At 33.0% G+C, this 15,003-nt stretch overlaps 1 protein-coding gene across 3 annotated transcripts in view; it reads left to right on the top strand.

The window, feature by feature from the left end:
* PRKAR1B (protein kinase cAMP-dependent type I regulatory subunit beta) overlaps positions 1-15,003 on the top strand; it is a 2,005,749-nt gene that overhangs the window by 208,611 nt on the left and 1,782,135 nt on the right. The window lies entirely within an intron of this gene.

Raw genomic sequence — 15,003 nt, forward strand, 5'->3', positions numbered from 1 at the left:
CTTTTTCCATTACTATAACTCTGATTTACAGCATGCACGCTGACCAATCAGCGTGCGCGTTTTTGAATATTAATGGGGGGGAGTTGTATAATAAGAAAGTTAGCCCAGTAATTGGCTATGAATTTATGAAACCATGAATCTAAGGAAAAGGAGAAATTAAATCTTAGAGTGTTTTCTGTAAATGTGACTGGTATTAAGAATATAGTAAGAAGCATAGGAATTGTAAAGTAGTGTAATACATGTGATGTAGATTTAATTATATTAGAAAACACAAGACTTTTTAACACATAAGGAAAGATTACAAATAGAGAAACTACGGGTGGAAAGATGATCTGGAATTTAGGAAATGAGAGATGTTCTGGAATAGCTGTATTCTGTAGAAATACAGTAAAGGGTAGTACATGTAATTTTAAGAGAAAATGTATGCTTTTACTAACTGTAAAGAAAGGGCAGACTTATTTCATCAAAGTTTAGACTATGTATTGATGAATATGAATATTACAATAAGAGGAGACTTTAATTGTGATTTAAGAGGCAAGTGTAAAAAGAAGGGAAAAGATATAAGAAAAATGTTAGAAGTTCTAAGATGCGGAAAGTTAAAACTTTGGGGCAAAAATTCATGGACTTACAAAAGGGGGTATGGGTAGAGCTGAAATAGATTATTTTATAGTGTCAGAGGGTTTATTTATAGGAGAAGGAGAGGTAGTTGAAGTAGGATTTTCTGATCATCTTGCAGTATGGCTAGAGATAAAAGAAAACAAGGAATATATAAAAATAGGCAAAGGTATAAAAAGGATAAATGAGAAATCATGGAATGAAGAAGGAAAGAGATTAGTAATACAGTTATGGAAAGCTCATATTAGTATGAGAGCATTTTATAAAAAAATGGTCTGAATGGTGAGTGATATTTAAGGAAAAATACAAACATTTTTTTTTTTACAGTGGCAATATGCGTTAAAAGCAGAGAAAGAAAAATAGATAAAAAACATAAAACAATGCATTGGAAGATTTAGAACAGTAATAGAAAGCACTTTGACGAAGAAAAAATGTATGAAAGAAATGAAAAAATACAAGAATTGTTATATAAGCAAAGATACTTTTTACAAGGAAAAAGAGAAGTGTTAAGTTACTTAAGCAAAGTGTAATAAGAGAAAAAATGTGGAAGGAGAAATAGAAAGAACTTGTTAAAAATGATGTAGTATAGTACAGTATGTACAAGAAATGTTTAAGGAAAGAAGATAGTGAAAATATGTGCCAAGTAAAAAAGTTAACAGAAAAAGAGAATAAAAAGTTGGAAAAAGAGATTTCTTTAAATGAGCTAGATAAAGTATTAGGACAAGTAAATATAGATTCAGCTGCAGGCCCAGTTGGAATAGAGTATGAAATGCATAAAAGTTTAAGGGATTGTCAAAATATTTTTTAAAGATTTTGATTGAATGGTTAAATGAAGGTTTTATGTAAAAACAATTATGTAGTGGAATAGTTAAATTCATATGGAAGAATGAAGATAGAAGAGAATTAAAAATGGAGACCAGTAGTATTCAGTAATAATGATTATAAAATCTTTATGAAAATAATACAAAAGAAATTTGAAATTAAAATGGGAAACATTATGGAAGATAGTATGCATAATATAAAGGGGAAGGGTTGTCAAGAATTATTAATAAAGAAACTGGGGATGATATGAACAGAAAAGAAGAAGCAAAAATCATGATATAAGACATTAATAAGGCATATGACACAACTGGACATGAAATCTTATGGGTGATGATGAAAGACTAGAATATAAGTAAGAAAGTTGGGATAGTGTGTATGTCAGCATATAGTAAAAGTAAAATAAAATACTTGTAAATGGCTGGTTAAGCCAAGAGGTACATATGAAGAGTGGTGTAAGACAGGGATGTTCAGTGAGTTGTACATTCTTTGCATTAGTTATGAATGTGATATTATGTGAAATACATTACTAAATGAAGGAGGTGGTGTATATAGCACCTGAAAGGTTAAGATTTCCAGTTATGTTTATATAGATATAATAATAATTGCAAAAAAAATTGGAAAAAAGTAATTTGCACAAATGAATGTTTTATAGATGACAGTGATGGCTTTAAATAAAGAGAAAATAAAAGGTTTAAGTGATATAGTAAAGATTGGGGTTATATATTTTACAATGAATGAGTTTTCTGTGCTGGGTATAAAATTTAGAATAAAGATGTAAGTAGAATTCAATGGGAAAAACAAAAAATAAAGCAAACATGTCTTCTCTGGAGAACATTTAAATTATTATTTAGAAGAAGGCTTATTTGATGGAGTATTGTTGGGAAAGTAGCATATTTAGCAAGTGTGTTTATGTTGCCAACAGTATTTGAAAAGGAATTATTGCAGGTATTTTTCATTTTATGGGATTTTGGATTAAACCCAGTAAAAAGAGGAGTTTTGTATGTAAATAAAGGAGGAGGAGGTTTAGGGTTAATTAACCCAGTGGTATACACTGCTTTATTACATTTGTGCAAATTGTTAAAGTGGGTAAATGAAAAAGATGAGAGATTAGTAGTAAAATTGTATAAATATAAGTATGATAGATTTTGGGGTATGGTGAAAGAGATTGTATAAATGAAGAAATAAAATGTTACCAAGAAGAAATATTTTTGTGGAAAAGAAAATTTGGTGATATAGAAAAAGATAGAACATTATGGTATAAAATGTAATGATAAAACATTACTATGTAAAACCATAGGGGAATGTAACCGATGGAAACATTAAAGCTATAAAAATAAGAAGCAGATGGTGTAATCAGAAAGTAGAATGTCAAGGTTTTTGTGCAGACTAGTAGTAGATAAAAAAGGGAATGTCCCATATAAAAAATAATAGAATATGTTTACATTGTCAAGAAGAAACCACTAAGGAACATATGTTTTTGAAATGTAGAAGAGTAAAAAGAGAGAACTATACAAGGAAGATTTTTTGAAGATATAAAAACTTAATTAAATGTGGATATGATTAAATATGGATATTATAAGAACAGAAGTAAAGCATACGTTAAAAGAATAGACAAAAAGTTAAAATGTTATATGGAATGAAAGAATAAATGAAATTGTTTAATAGTAAACGAATTTTAGCAACAATATTAAGTAAAGCCAGATGGTGGCTATGGGAAAAGAAATGCAGGTCTAATAAGGATGAAAATTTAGCATGATTATATAGAAAATTATGAATATGTGTAAACAGATTTGTATGTTTATATATTTGTATATAAACATTTGTAAATATGTAAATATTTTGTAAGTAAGTGTTATTTTAGTATATAAAGGACCCCTACTCCCTATCCATAATCAAGCTGTTGGTATGGGCGAGTACATGGGCACGTTGCATTCCTGTCGCTGAAGTGTCTGGAAGGATGGTGCGCAAGAAGAAAAATAAGTGAAAGGGAGTGAAAGTGAATGCTAGCTCAGAAAAAGTAAATATTGCACTTGTTGAAGATTCCAAAGAAGTATTTCAGAAAAAGTTGTTCGATCGAACTGAGAAGACAAGAACGTACAGTTACCTCTCTGCAATTCAGAGGGTTGTGGGATGATTTACTGCAGGAATGAAATAATCAGTGAACCAGAGAATAAGGTATTGTGGGGCACATTATGGAAAAAAATAAGAGGTGGATGTAGATGCGACACCAGAAGAAGGCAGTGAAAAAGCAAAGAAAATGTATGCAGAGACAGTAACAGGTAGACACAATGGATCAAGAGAAAAAAGAAAGGAGGACAGTGTGATTTGTAGTAAGAATATAAAGCAAAAGAGATCAAAAGTTGAACAAATATGAGTTATGGGACAATGTAATTCTGCCTTTGAGTGTGAAAACACAAGAGGTAAAAACATTTATTTTGATTAACAGAGAGTCATTTTTTGACATTTTTTGACACTATACAAGGTATGCAGAAGTTTCTTTGACTAGGAAAAAGGACAAAATAATAATCCTTGGCATAAATATATACAGTAAAAGCATCTTTTTGGGAAACTAAAAAGAAAATTCATATACAGTTTTAAACCAAAGTGGAAAGAGAGACTTTAAAAGAACATTTAAAAATATACATAAAGGAAATAATAGACATTTCAAAAGTTTATGATAATGGGGGTTTATGGACTGGAGCATGGGATTGCAGTGTTATTTTAAAAATGGAAATGGAAAAAAAATTTACATATTCTGAGTATTATAAATGTTTATGGTAACAAGGGTGCTGTAAATATTGGGTGCAACCAAAGAAAGAAATGTTAAATATATGGTACAACAGGACATGTAGCAAAGAAATGTGAAATTGAATGTTATAAATATAAAAAAATTGGACATTTATGGATGGGTTGTAAAGAAAACGATTATGGGTGAAGTACTATTAATCAGAGTAAACATGAACAAAATAGGAGTGAAGATGAGATAGAAATAGATGAAACTTTAGAAGAAAAAAGGGAGATACTCAAGAAAATAGTGGAGAAGAATTAGATGTGAAATCAGAAGTTAGTGACAAAGAAGCTATCATTTGGAAGATGGTAAAAGGGGAAAACAGAATCCCATTGGAAGAAGAGTAAATGTTGGAAAAAAATAAAGCCATTAATATAAAGGAAAAGGAGAAAGGGAATGAATATCATATCCTTTTTTTAATAAGAAAGTACTGTTAAAGTAGGATAGTATCTCCTAAATTAATAAACAGAGAAAGGAATAATTTAAGGATTCTTTCATTGAAAGTTAATAGTAGGAAAAATATTACAAGATAGCAATTTTAGAATGGTGTAACAAATATGATGTTGATATTATTTTGGATGATATAAGATTTTTCTGGACGATATAAGATTTTTGACACATGAAAGATTACAGACCAAAAAATAAATAAATAAACGGGATGGGAAATAATATGGAGCATAAGGAATGAGCAGTGTTCAGGAATAGCAGTTCTGTGTAGAAGGGTATTGAAACTTTTGGATGTTAAAATGTGAAAATTAATTATAGGTGTAAAATGGCAAGAAAAGGTTTATAAATTTATTGCTGTATATGCTTATGTGATTAATAAAGAGTGGAGAATTTATTTCATAAAATATTGGATTATGTAGTAAATATGAATATAATTATTACCAAAAGAGTTCAGTTGTGATTTAAGAGGCTATAGAAAAGATGTAAAAAAGATGATGGAAGTAATGAAATGTGGACAATTTATTATATGGAATAAAAAAACATGGGCATACAGGAAAGGTAATTAAAATCTGAAATTGATTATTTTTTAGTATCAGAAGAAATATATATATATAATGGAAGAAAAAAACTATTGGAATATGTTTCTCAGATCATTTGACAATATAGTTGGAAATGTAATAAAGAACATAGGAAAAGGCAGAAAAAGAGTAAAAGAAATGGAATGACAAAGGAAAGAAAGATGTCAATTGATTATGGAAGGACCATATTGCCATGAAAGCATTTTATAGTGGTGGGAATTGTGGATTACTTTTAAAGTAAAATATAAAGATAGTTATTTACTTTAGCAGAATAAAGTAAGAAAGAAAAACAGGAATATGCTAAAACATATAGAAATGTGATGGCTAATTTAGAATAATAAAATATTATGGAAAAATTAATAAACAAAATTATGAGAAAGTTAATGAATTATTGTATAAATAAAGATATATTTACAAGGAAGAAGTTTCAATGTATCTAAGTAAGATAGTGAAGGAGGCTAGTGTAATAAGAGAAATGAAAGATAAAGGAGGGAATGTAAATAAAGGTCAGCAATAAATGATGGAAATTGTTGCAGGGTATGTGGAAGAAATATTTATTTAAAAAAGAGACATGGTGTCAGGACATGGCAGTAAAAAAATTCTGAACAAATTAATACAGAATTTGAAAAGAGATTACACTATATGAATAGAAAAAAACACTTTTTAAACAGTTGGATGTAGAATCAGCATCTGGTCTGGATGGTGTTAGGTTTGAAATATATAAAAATCTAAAAAGATGGCAGAAAAATACTTGTGTATTTACTGAATGGTTAAATGAAGGATTAAAGTATAAGGTGTTGTGTAGTGGGATATTAAAATTTATATGGAAAATGAGAAAAAGAAAATATAAAAATTTCAGACAAGTAATTTTAAATAATACAGACTATCAGATATTTATGAGAATAATATAAAACAATTTGAGAATAAGATGCAATGCATAATGGAGGAAAGTATATATGGTATTAAAGGAAAGGGATGTCCGGATTTATTAATGACAGAGAAATAAGAGATGAAATGATGAGAAAGAAAGAAGATGCAAAACTTATGGTAGATGATATTAAAACAGCTGATTCAATACAGCATGATATGCTGAAGGAAAAATGGATATATATACAATGTTCGCAATAAAATCAAGCAAGTGTATATAACAGCATATGAGAATAAAGTAAGAGTCTTAATCAGTGGTTGGCTAAGTAAAGAAGTAGATATGAACAATGGTATAAGACAAGGGTTTCCTAGAGTAGTATTTTTACAGTAGTTAGAGAGGTTAATCAGAAAGTGAAGAATGTGAATTTTATAATTCAAACAAATGGTAAAATTCCAGTTATGATGTCATTTACATATTATAAAATAGCAACTAAAAATAGAGACTGGGTGAGAGACATTATTATTTTGTTGAATGCTTAAAAGAAAGAGGTATGACTCTTAATAAAGAAAAAAAGTAAAGGAATGGGTGTTATAATAAAACTAGCAGGTATACAGTTTTCTATGAAGGAAATATCTGTTTTAGGGATACATTTTTGGTAAAAAAGGTAATAAAAAGGGGTGGGATAAAATAAAGGAAATAACATGTGTATATTATGGAAGATGTACAAATTAACATACAAGACAAAAGTAAATTTGATTAAGTATTTATGGGTAAGATAGCATATGTATCTAGTGTTATGGTTTAAAGAATGTATGAAAAACTTTTATTAGCAATGTTATTCTCCTTTATATAGGGATCAGGATTAAATCTTGTTAAAAGGGGTGTATTATAAATGAATAAAGAGGATTAGGTGTTGTAAATCCAATAGTATGTGCTGTGTCATTAAATTTGCATCAGGTATTGAAATGGTTAAGTAAAAATTTGAGAATTTAATGATAAATGTATTTAAGTATAAGGAATTGTGTAAAGAATAAGAAGTAATGAAAGAATGTTTTAATGAAGAAATGGAGAATTATCACAAAAAATAAGAATATGGAAAATAAAGATTGATGAAGTGGAAGAAGATAGAAAAATATGGCATCAAAATATTATGAGGAAATATTATTGTATTAACCCAAGAGAAAATATTCCAGAAGTAAAGATTAAAGCAGTTAAAGAAAGAAAGAAATGGTGTAGCTATAATGTTCAGTGTTATTGGGAATATAAAAAAAATACCTGTAAAGGCAATTATGCCTTATAAAAAGAAAAGTGAAAGAAAATGTGGGAAGAAACAACAGAACATGTTTTTTTAAAACCTGAGAGAGATCAAAAAATATGGAATACATTATGTATAGATTTTTTTTGAAAATTTTCAGGATTAATGAGGATATAAATATGAGTATGATTGAATATGGATACTATGAGAATATAAACAAAAATATCAAAGTGGACTTGGACAAAAAAGTGTGTTATGTATTATGTGTATTATGGAATGAAAGAATTAATTATGTTTGTTGGAAATTAGATATAGTCATTATTATTAAAAAAGGATTAGGTTATGGAAAAAGAAGTCGAGGTTGCTATAAAACATGTATATATGAATGTCAAGTTTGATGTGTAAAAATATGAAAATGATTAAATAAATTTGTAAATATGTATAAAATAAAGGAGCCCTTTTCGGTAGGTGCTATGGGATCGTTTACATCCATCTGAGCTACCACCAACTCAAGCAGATGGGGCCTCAGTTTAGTATCTCATCCAATAGACAGCACCCTCAAAAGACTGCATTACCCGCTTACACTGCACTGCAGTGTTAGTAATTAGTCTACGTGATGTGTGAATAGAACGTACAGCATTCTGCACCAAAGGTGAGTGTGCTTCTTATTGTGCCACTGATGCAGAATATAGGGAAGCACTAATCAGTGGATATGTGAAAGGTGCAAGTTTCCCTTTTCAGGGACAACCAAAGAGCACTGGCTGGTGAAGTGGCTTGATCATAGTGACCCAACAGACCCATGAAGGTTGAGGAAGTTAAACTCTGCAATGTAGGAAGCAGTTTATTAACCACTCATAGTCTTACTCATCGGCAATAAATGCCAGACAAACTCTTGTAGCCCACAGTGCTTTTTACACCCACATGCCCACAAAAGCAAGCTGAATTAAAAATGTATTCATAGCTAAAATATTAATATTAAACTCGTTTGCCATTAACTCATTATCTGAAAGCAGTATACTTAACACTGGTGTACCACAAGGATCTGTTCTGTGTCCCATTATTCGCAACCAGGTAGCAAACACACTATTAGTAGTCAGCAAATGCAAGGCAACCAAGGATTGTACCCAAAGAACACGACTCCTATGAATATGCTTCTGTTTGCTATAATTAATTCCTTCCTTTATACCATAACTACTCTGGGATGCAGATACCAAGTGTGTGTGTGTATATATATATGTATATATATGTGTATATATATATATATATATATATATATATATAGATATACATACATACATACATACATAGTCATATGTAGATGCATAGATGTGACCATCAATCACAGCCTCTTGGAATGACTGTGTACACATCGGGTATTTGCTTGCAGAGATAAAGATCCAAAAGCAGGAATAGATTTTAAGTATTTCTCTTGTGTTCTTAGAAACTTGCTAAATGAACACAGTTCATATTAACAATAATTTTTTAAAGGATACAAAGTCTGACACTTATGCGCCTGTCATTGTGGGACTGCAGTGCACAACAGTTTGCCAGAAAGCCACAATTTGTACAAGGAACATACCAAAATATTTCTCCACGTCTTTGGTCAAGAATTCTGGATAGCACCAAAATAATTGAGGGGCAAAGGTCAAACGGGTAATTTAAAAATATACATATGTTTTGTTTTATTTTATTTTATGGATATGTTCACTATCCCTTTTCAGTTGTGACCTGGGAGCAGTGTCTGGTTAGGTGATTAAAGCTGCACAGTAGGCAAACAGAGAGAGAATGAATTAAACCTTGTTCTTTTGATTAAAGAAACCATTCTTAACAGCTCAGAGCCCCAAGTGCCAATTTGCTTAAAATGATAGCGGAACAACAGGTGTTACATAGATATGCATTTTCTATACAATAAGAGCTGTGCAACTCCAGTGTCTGGCATTACTGACAGACTAATCCTCAGTGATTTACCAGAAAGACAGACATTTTACGAGGGCCAGTACAGGGTAAAAATATGAGGCAAAAGCATGGACACTGAGGTCATTGATGATCTGACTGAAAGTATAAGTACGTTTTACGAATTGAGAAGGGACGGGACCGTACAGGACAGAAATATGAAAGGATGTTCACATTCTGCAAAAGTCATAGTTATGCTTGGTTTAGGTTCATTGGGCTTGGCTAGTCACTGAAAAGGGTCTGCAGACCAACTCACTTACCAAAAAATGGCAACAAAATAATGAACAAACCACGACTGAAGGAAGAAAACAGTCATATGTATGAAGTACGTAATAGTAATGGCAAACCCTATTTTTCCCATTCAACAGGAGGGAGCCCTAGTAATTCTAGGGCTAATAATGACAGAATTGGAATTCCAATATCATACTCCAGTGATATTAAGTTATTTTGTAAAATTTTTGAAAAAAAATGGAATATATTAACATCGATAACTGAATTAGACAATGTAATTGATACAGTACCACATTTCTCATTTATTAATAGAATGTCACGAAAGAGGCAGCTTTGTTATAAGTCCTCAGGAATGACCAGCAAGAAATGCTCTAACAGAGTAGGCACCTTCCCCGGCAGAAATTGTACAGCCTGTAAGTACATATATTCAGGCTCTTCTTTCACACACAAGTCAGAAATTTAAAGTTGAGGCTGACTTCTGTGCTGATTGTAAAATGCAGAATGTGGTCTATTTAGTTTTTGTAAATATTGTGATGCCCTTTATATTGGGAAGACAAGTAGATGACTTAAAGATAGAATCCTGAAACATATGAGGGACATTGTAAAAAATAAGGAAACTAGTGCACTGGCTAAGCATGTACAAGAAAAAGGGATGCCCCATGTTTTTAACTTTTTTGTATTAGAATGCTTGAGAGGTGGAGATATTAAGAACAGGACAGAGGAGAATGAACAGAAGTGGATTATGAAACTGCAGGCTGATAAACCCCCTGGAATTAATGGTATGGTATCACATAAACCTTTTTTGAAAGCCAGACCATTGAAACATTAAGATTATGTATCGAATGTTTTCTATACTATGTATTATTTTATACATTTTACCAATAGTTTGTACATTTTTTAAATATTTTTAGCTTTTAAGTAATTAAAGTTTTAGATAAACACAGTTTCTAATTTAGTTAGTACATTCTACACTGTGATAGGCTGTCTTTTAATTTAAATTTGGCTGTTCCGTAGTATGATTTAAGTCTGAAGAAATTATCAGTTTGGATCATGAAAACGCTAACTTCTTATTAAATTTTGTTTGTTTTCTTCCTTCAGTCGTGGTTTGTTCGTTATTTTGTTGTCATTTTTCGCTTTGAGGTGAATACCGAGCATTTTACCCAGTATCTGTGCCTTTTTCATTACAGCTCACTTACCAGATTAACAAAAGGAAATAAATAAGTTGTGATTTGAGTTAATTAGATTATTCTGTTGTAGCAAATGTGACAAGATCTCAGATTTTATTTCAGTGGTTTATCATGAAGCTGTTTATAGAACAGATGAAATTTAAACATGCAAATGTTATACCAGAGGTAGAAAAAACAATAAAAGTTCAATACATAAATGCTTTACAGACTGTTGCAATATTAGTTTAAAAAGAAATATTCAAGAATGTGAGATTGCGTGTATGTATGTGTGTGTTTGTTGATCAGAGCGATTGTATTTGTCCAAACAGATATATCACATTCACTTCAGAAATGTGGTGGAATTATCACTTGTGACTTTGGCAAACTTATATTTATATAAAAATAATCAAACCATATTAACAAGTTCACGTTTACAAATGTTATACATCACATTTATATATTCAAAGCAACATTACATAAATTGTTTGATTCCTGTCTTCTCTTAAACCTCATTCCTCCTCCAAAACATTTTTGCTGCATGTACTGTTCCCACAATTTCCATTTTTTCTCTATAATTTACTCCTACTCTTTTCTAAAGATCCACTTCCTGTTGTTTTATCTCTGTTACTTTATTTACTACTTCAAGTTTAGTTGGTTTAGATTTTGATTTCCATTTTCTAGTAATAGCTTTTTTAGCAGCCACTAGATTAAATTTAACAAGGCCTTATTATGTCTAGGTAGCTCAGATCTTGTATCCCAGCTCATTTGCTGGCCCAGTATTCCTGACAGAGTACTCTGTGGGGAATTTTTAAACAGTGCCAATTGATTAAAATCTGGGAACATATGCTCCCAGATACCTCTTTCTTCCCCATTACACCTCCAACATTTGCCATCTTTAGAGTCTGCTTAACGTATATAAATATCCGTGCAAACACTTCCAGGCAAAAATCCTAAGTCTTCCAGATTTTGTTGCATATTTGGGAATGAAATGTATGCCCGTAATCTCTCTTCCCAATCTTTTCTGATCTCTTATAATTGATTCCTGTATTTATCATCATTTTATATGTCATACTAATTATCCCTTTTTTAACAGCAGATTATGTTCTAGATTGAATTAAAAACTCAACCAGTGCATGTCTTTCATTTAGGCTTCCTCTATCCCTTTTCCTTTGTCTATACTTTGTCATTTCCTAATAGCGAAGGCAGTAACTACCCTGCAATCCAAATGTCTTTTTGACCTCTTCCCATTCTGCTACCTTTCCCTCCCAAATTATTTGTTTCCAATACCTTGGCTCCTTTGCCAGCTTCCTCCAGTAAGTTCTAACCACTTCTTGCCTATTCTGTGTACCTCATCGCTATTGGCAGAATCTCCTTTCTTCATTCCTGTGTTGACTTAGTTCTTAGTATACTTACTGCTACTTTATGAATATAATATTCTGTATGACTGTTGATGTTCTCCTTAAGGATCTGTATCCAAAATTCTATTCTTTCCTTATTTCTTAAATTACCTACCTCCCAGCTTTATCATTCCTTTCCTCTTTGAACTGTAGCTTTCTGCTTGTAGTATATACAAGAGTCTTAACTTTGTTGCTATAAAATATGCCTTCAAGTTAGGCAATCCTAAACTTCCTCATGCCCTCTTTCCCACCCAAGTAAAATTCTTAAACTCTTCATTAATTCCTATCTGCAACTTCTCCTATGATTGATAATAATATGCCTGACCAGTATATTAAAACTGAAGGGACTAAAACATTTTAACTGCTTATATCTTGCTATCCATATTACACATCCATAGGCAAGAGCGTCCAGTTTCTCAGTTTTTGTATTATGTTATGTTTAGTCACTTCCCACATATACTTAGCTGCCATAAAGGAGTCCTTTTTCTCTAGAACTGCAGTTTGTCACCAAAATGTATGAACGCTTTCTCAATAAACTAAAAAGAACTCACTCATTTATAGTAAGTCATTACAAAAATATATGGCTTATAGTAATCCAAAAACAAAAAAATACTATCTGTACTGCTCATTTCCTGCCCTTTCCTATACTAGAATAGTCCGGATCCCAGATCTTCTGGTTTCAGGACTTTAGTTTGTGTTTCTGAGTGGTCCAGACCTTGTTGTGCCAGTGGGAGGTCTTACTGCATATCAGTGAAAGTGGTAAGCACTAGAGCAGCCTATCTGCTGCAAGAGGAGTGGTCTCCAGCTCTGAAATGTACCTTATTGGCCGTTTTGGGCTAATTCCTATCCTTTACAAGTTTCAAGTTAAAAACTGTGTTTGCGCTTGTTTTAGCTCAGCGGATCCTGTTTGGGCATCCTCCAGACTAATGCAGCACCAGAAACGAGACGGAGAGAATTCTAAGTACCTTTTTTACTTTCTTTTGACTGTTTTAAGCTAATCACACTTTAAAAATACTTTTTTTACTGTTATTTGCTGTATTTTTGCTGCATTGTAGTGTTAATTCATTTTTACTGTATGTGCACTTGTTTTACCTATTTAAAACTTAAGATTTAAATGAATTTATAACTGTAGGGGTCACACTCGAGTGTGACAGCCTTTTCTGTGCATTTATACTGTTTTAAGTGCTTTTTTCTGCTTAAAGTTAAAAAAAAAATCTGTGTTTGCGTGAGTTTGCGCATCGCGACTTAGCTAAGGTTAAACTATTCCCAGCGCCTTAAAGTCTGCTCTTCAGTTTTTCTCTTAGAACAAGCCAGTTTCTCATTTGTATCACTTGAATCTGTTTTTGTGTGCTCGGCACTGGCTCAGAACAGCTGATAACACTAAATAAGCCACAAATCTCTGAAGCACTAAACGTTCATCATTACCTAGTGGCCAACAGTCCTTTTGTTACTTATCTTCCTCAAAGTTACCTTGAGGAAACAAGCCCGAGTACTTATTAACCTCACTGTCTAGAGGGAAAAGTGGCTCCCAGTCATGTCCAAGGGATAGCTCCCGGTGTTCTCTCCTGTCTACCTGATGAATGTGGGCATCTTGGGGCAATGTAGCAATTGCCTCATGTACACCGACAACCCTCTCCTCCTACCACCCAACACTACAGCCTGTGAGAGATGCATTTATCTAGCCAAACTGGAGGCAAAGCTCTCTCAACCAAAGACTGAACTTGTCAGTCAGGAGGAGAAGGCAAACACCCACTCCACACCACACACACCACATAGTCCCAGTACATCTACACCACCAAGACCCATGCATAGATACACAAAATCATTCTCTGAGGCTCTCAATAAGAATCTACCCAAACACCAGAGACCTCCAAAGCAGAAACACAAGCAACCTCAAGCCCTCGCCACAACCCAAAAGACACAACACACAGACTCAGTGTGCCACTCAACCACTACCCATAGGGCAAAACTATGTACCTAACACATTGGTCATAGATGACTCTATAGTCAGGCACACTGACATTCCACTCACCAGAATAGACAAGGAGAAGGTTACTGTTAGCTCCCTGTTGGGTGCCAGGATCTGCCACATAAGCCACGCACTCAAGTCACTCCACAACAAGTACAAATATGACTCAGTCATTGTCCATGTTGGTGTGGACGACCTGAGACGTACCTCCCTTGATTACATGAAAAGAGACATGGAGGAGCTCTCTGATCATGTAATCTAGGCAAGTATGAGCCTAGCCCTGAGTAGCATCCTACCTTCACTCAGAATGATACCACAGTGCAAGGACAAAATGATTGACTTCAAAAATTGGCTAAAGTTCTGGTGTCATTCAAAGGGAATCCGTCTGCCTGGGACGACATGGTTGACAGGCCTTGATGCTTTGCCAGAGATGGCCTGCACTTGTCGCCCCTGGGATTTGGGATACTGGCTAAGGCTCTTGCCACCCCTATAGTGACATTTTTGGCAAAGCTCAAAAAACAAAACCACCACCGTAACAGATACAAGCAAGCAAAAACTGAGGATAATGCCACTCAGTGCTAAAAGTCTAAACCTCAGAATGCACTCACTCGAGGCACTCCTTAAAATGGAGAATATCGATGTCTGTGCAGTGACTGAAACATGGTTCAAGGCTCTAAAGAGCACCCCCTGCATTACCAGGATACAACTCATACCATACCTTTCGGCCAACAAACCAGGAACGGAACACCAAGGGCGGAGGTGTGTCCATATTCATTAAGGACAGCCACACCTCCAGGCTAGTTGCTCAACATAATTCATCCAAAATTAGCCAAGTGCAACTAACTCTGGCAAAACTGGAATTCATATTGTAGCTTGCTACAGATCCCCCACCATGCCCAAGGATTCCCACTCCT

This window comes from Protopterus annectens, chromosome 12.part0, assembly GCF_019279795.1.
Source record: "Protopterus annectens isolate FY-2018-M chromosome 12.part0, PAN1.0, whole genome shotgun sequence".
Taxonomy (NCBI): Eukaryota; Metazoa; Chordata; order Ceratodontiformes; family Protopteridae; genus Protopterus; species Protopterus annectens.